Source organism: Sinocyclocheilus grahami, unplaced genomic scaffold (genome assembly GCF_001515645.1).
Source record: "Sinocyclocheilus grahami isolate Dianchi unplaced genomic scaffold, SAMN03320097.WGS_v1.1 scaffold66.1, whole genome shotgun sequence".
Taxonomy (NCBI): Eukaryota; Metazoa; Chordata; class Actinopteri; order Cypriniformes; family Cyprinidae; genus Sinocyclocheilus; species Sinocyclocheilus grahami.
The window spans coordinates 794,501-800,347 of record NW_015505245.1 but is presented as its reverse complement, the minus strand read 5'-3'; positions in this window follow the sequence as shown (position 1 = coordinate 800,347).

The window sequence follows — 5,847 nt, the reverse complement described above, 5'->3', positions numbered from 1 at the left end:
TTTACCAATACATTTTGGAGCACTTCATGCTTCCTTCTGCTGACCAGCTTTTTGAAGATGCTGATTTCATTTTCCAGCAGGATTTGGCACCTGCCCACACTGCCAAAAGCACCAAAAGTTGGTTAAATGACCATGTGTTGGTGTGCTTGACTGGCCAGCAAACTCACCAGACCTGAACCCCATAGAGAATCTATGGTGTATTGTCAAGAGGAAAATGAGAAACAAGAGACCAAAAAATGTAGATGAGCTGAAGGCCACTGTCAAAGAAACCTGGGCTTCCATACCACCTCAGCAGTGCCACAAACTGATCACCTCCATGCCACGCCGAATTGAGGCAGTAATTAAAGCAAAAGGAGCCCCTACCAAGTATTGAGTACATGTACAGTAAATGAACATACTTTCCAGAAGGCCAACAATTCACTAAAAATGTTTTTTTTATTGGTCTTATGAAGTATTCTAATTTGTTGAGATAGTGAATTGGTGGGTTTTTGTTAAATGTGAGCCAAAATCATCACAATTAAAAGAACCAAAGACTTACACTACTTCAGTCTGTGTGCACTGAATTTATTTAATACACGAGTTTCACAATTTGAGTTGAATTACTGAAATAAATGAACTTTTCCACGACATTCTAATTTATTGAGATGCACCTGTATATGCAACAGGACTGGTTATAAATTGAATATAACTACTGCATTCAGAATAGAAAGGGTTTGTGTGTGTTTTACAGTATTTTACCTCAGCTACGTAGCACGGCGCTGCTTACGTGTGCAGTGTGAATGCCACAACCTGTTAATATGGATGCAGAAATAAATCAACGCTGCTTACGCACACATGTGCGAGACAGGCCTTAATGTGAGAAAATAGTAAAAATAGAAAGACATTCAAAGGTTACATTGCAAACTCAATGCAACGAACCTTGGAATTGTGTGATGAATTATGTATGTATTGCTGGAGGTATAAGAAACAATGGTCAGATCTGCATTACCTAGAACTCTGTTTGTTTTTACACCTCCCTCGCTCTCTCTCTTTTTCACACACACACACACACACACACACACACACACACACACACACACACACACACACACACACACACACACACACACACACAAAACAATATGACAATATGCCTCCCTAAGGTTCTACAAGCAAAGCTTTGTTCCTTCCCCGCCCCTGTATTTTCAAGGGAGGAAGCGCGTAAGGAACACAGTTGTTGTACTTTTTAAATGGGCAACTGGAGAAAAGTATTTGGTTAGACTATGATATAACTATGTTTATCACAGACACATAGCTATGATAATATATAAACTCCTATAGTACAATTATACTTTCCGAATAAATATTTTTGATTGTTCTGTCAGAGCACTTTTGTCGCCTGAGGTCAGTTCGAGTTCAACTCAAGTATAGTTTGAACATATCATTATATTACACTCAAGGCAGCGCGAATGACCTCTTGATATTTTTTTACATTTTATTTTCTTATCTTTAGCAACAGATAAACTAAGATTTTTACTTCTGCTATTAATTATGTCCTGTAAATCCTACCAAACTTTGCCGTCACTACAGTTAGAGGCTCAAAGCATAATGCAAAACGCCGTAGTTCACACTAATTTGAAAACGGCCAAACAGTTTCCTAATATTATTTAATAATTTGTAATACTCTATTTAATTATTAAATGAAAATTAATACAAGTGATATTTTAGCTTTTAAAACTACCATCTAAATTGCGTATTCATTACAAACGGTAGGCTACTTTAAAAATCATGTAGCCTATATGTATAAGTAACATAATATGTTGGACATTGATTTTCCGGGCCGGCTTGCCAGACCTTAACCTTTATTAGAAAACACGTTGTAAATTAATCGAAAATCAAATACCTTATGCTTATTTTTCTTATCAAATACTTGTTTGGTTCTTTGCTGCTCCTCTGCATTTAACATCAACATTTCCTCCAAAATAATAAATATTAAGCTTTCAGGGTGTTTTACAGCCTACTTTCAATGAGTGTTAAAGATTTTATAGCCCTCCATTTGGTATTTCTGTGTGTGAGAAAGAAAGAGAAGAAGGGAGAGAGAGCGCGCGTGCACAAGAGAGAGTAAAGGAGAGTTTGTGTGTGTGTATGCGTGTGTGGGTATGTCCGAGCAACAGAGTTAGGAAGTTTCAGGCCGTAAACAGGAAGGCGAAATTGTGGTCGCGAGCATGAGTCGAGGGCTACCGTTTCATTTTTCATCAGCTTCCTTTATAATGATATGAGTGGGGAGGGCTCTGGGCTCCGTGAAAAAAAATGCATGCAATCCTCTAGAAAGTCACTTAAAAAGACAGGCGTCCATACAACCACAATCATAAAGTCCATACTTATAGCATACAATGCAAATACAAAACAATGCAAAATGAGGAATAGTAATTTCCCTTGAGTGTTTATATGTGCTGTGAGTCACTAAGGCGACTAGGCGTTAATTCTAGGTGTGTTTGTGCGTCAGAGAAATATTTGCAGGGTGTGTGTGATACGTTTTGACACAAACTCAGGGGATCAAAGACAGTCTATGAATGTGGTCTGTGAAAGTTAGCTCAAAGACATGTACGACTATTTGGTATTACTGTACTTTTTATTGATGTAACGAGGTTCAGAGAAATTATTTAACAGAACATTTCAATATAAAGTATCCAGTCTCTGTCCATTGAGCATCTGGTACTAAAAATCTATTTCTATATTGATTTCCATGAAGCCTCTACCATGTAGACGCAGTAATTTCGAACGTTTAAATAGCCATTTTAAGACTAATGCGTTTTGCATATTGATAAGGGGCAATCTGCGAGCATATCTCATCCATAATGCATAGGGACGGGATCATCCAGGGGTCAGCAGACGGGCACTGCTGCGAAGGCGCAAGCGCAAAACAATACAAGTCCATAAAGCAAAATTAAGCGATGTTTGTCCTAACAATTTTTTATACCGTTTTATATAATTGTTTCTTTTTTATTTTTAACATTTGTTTTATTTCTTCAATTTAAAGCCAAGACAAAAAAATAAAAATAAAAATCCTACAATTTAGTGTGGTGTTTTCTGCATGTTCTACTGGCCTTCTTGACTCTTTAGGAAATTCAGAGAAGAGGAAGAGTAAGGGTGAACAGGACTGTCAGATGATACAAGAAAAATTTGAACTCGGGTCGCCCGCTCGCCATATCCGGGCTAACCACTAAGCCACAGATTGATTATTCATATAACCCGTTTAAGACGTAGCCTATTAAAAATGGTCCGAATTCGATAATACAAAATCCCTGATTAGATACAACAAATTCTGCAAGTATTTAGGCTGTTCAATTATGACTTATATATAATGTATAATAAAAAGTATTAATTTACATGAACAGTTCTTAAACAGTGTCGTTATAAGACTAAAAAAGACCCTATTTATTTTGTTCAAATGTTTTACATATGCATAAATCATAATTAGGCTTTAATAAATTAAACATAAAATTACATAACAAACAACAACTTTATTATTGTTAATATAGCTATTTGTAAAAAATAATCTCAATATTTGGTAATTTAATTAGTCTAGATGGAACATTTATTTGGGAAATAATTCGAATTAAACTTTAAAACATAACTAAAGTTATGATGATAATTTTATCAAATTTAAATTAAATGTAGGCTAAATACATTTTTATGACAAATAAATCAAATTATATATTTTATTTTTCCCCCATTTTATTTAAATGATCAGCTAGAGCAAATATATATTTACGTGTCTTATTTGTAAGTTACCCTATAAACAGTTTTTTTATATATATATATAAATAAAAATGCATATCATAGTTTCTCCTCCTGACTTTATGCTCGAGTTAGACTTTTCTCAGATGTAACTCTCCTCCCTCGCCAGCAGAGCCCGCTTTAGACCAAGATCATGATGTCTGAGACTTTTGGTTTCTGCTTGTCGCCCTGTTCTAAGGACTACAGCTTTTGAAACATTTAGAAAAACGCGATTTTAAATATCAACATAGAATACGAGCCTAAATTCCATCCGACAGATTTCGAGTTTTTTTTTTTCGTGATCTGAAATGTGCTAACTAACACTTTTAAGCATTTTGCCAGTAGAAACTTACACCGTGAGCCAGCCTAGTTCAATGCCTCTGTCGTAAATCGGGAAGCATAACGCTATGGCTCAGGCACAAGATTGGCTCGTTCCCCCTACGTTTAATCCAAAGGAGCGAGGGAAGGTGAACGTAGTCTCGTTAGAAGTGGCGCGAGATTTGGCGGGGTCAAAAAGTTCAGGGGTCAAAAGTTTACGTAGTGCGTGACTCGGTCGTTGGCTGTCGACTCACTGCGCTTGACCAATCGCTGGATGTCAATGGCAAAGTGGTAGAAGGAAAAAGAGGGGGAGTGAGGGGTTTCAGACTGTCTCTTTTGAAAAGATTAGAAAAATGATAGAAAGAGCAGAGCTGAGAAGACCGACTTTGTAACAAAGCACGTTCCCGCGAAAGGGTGTGTTGGGGAGAAAAAAAGACAATCGATTCTTGAGGTTAGGGCATCAACGAAAAGGCCTGATGTTGCACTGCGAACCTTTATAAAATGTAGCTTATTCATAGATTAATTTTATTATATTGCATTCATGTATTTTGTAAGGCGGCAGCTTGTTTATTAGACAAATAAGGCCAGTCAAAGGCAAATATAAACAGATCGTTAGATTTATTCGTGTACGTTAGAAACGTGACTCTCGAAAAAAATCATTAATATTTAGCCTACCTGTCAAAAATACAACAATGTTGCTATTTTTGACGTTTTGTTAAAAATACATTATTAAAAACACACGATTTAATTGTTTATTCTATACTTTATTACTTTCCTAATATTTTAAGTCCAAATGTGAATTATGTAGGCTACATTTCCTTGTCTAAAATCCTTTTAACTCTACACATAAAGCTTGCATATAGGGTTTCTGACGAGCATTTACTTTATTATGTCATAATATTCACGTGAATATGAGAAATAAGAAACTTGTATCTATACATTTTGTAATAAAAATAGCAAGCTTACTGTTCGTGACTGAGCTTGTGATTTTGAGCGCGCTGAATGCGTGTTCAACGCCACGCAAATAAAATATTGTCTTTTTCTGATTTCGAAAGGAATAAAATTAGTTCAGCGACGCCAGTTCTTTTATTTTGCTATAAGGCCTATTGTATTCCCCATTTTTGTTTGTTTATCACATTCTCCTCGTTCGAAACGGAAGACCACCTGCTGTATTTTGTTTACATGTTTAAAATGTAGACAAGTTGTGAATAAACAAAGGAAATGTGCTTAAGAAGCACATTTCCCTTTCTTAGGAAACTCAAATGTAGAGCCATCATATCATAACATAACATATCATATATCATATCATATTATAGGCCTATATATCATATTCCACCAATCGTCATGAATAACTTAAACAACAAAAACTAAAAGAAAGAAAAACTAAATAAATCATATTCATAAACAATAATTTATATGTATAATATTTACATATTTAAATCTTCACTTTTTACAAGGCGAAAAGATTGAGATATTGGGATTAGATATAGTTTAGTTTTATTTTTATTTGAGAAATTAAATATTGATTTTAAAGGCGTGTTCGGAATATGTTAGTGTTGAAAAAGCGCCGAGAAACTGGGCAATTGATAATTTGGTCATGAATATTAATTTTTTGGCACGAACATTTGGTCTAATGGTGGTGAGTCAGGATGATGTGAGGCTGAACTACTTGGTTTTCTCAGAAACAACGTACGTAAGTCGTGAATAATTATATTAGAAAACTCGTCCCATTTGGAGTTCAGCTAGAGTTCACTGAATTAATTTCCATTC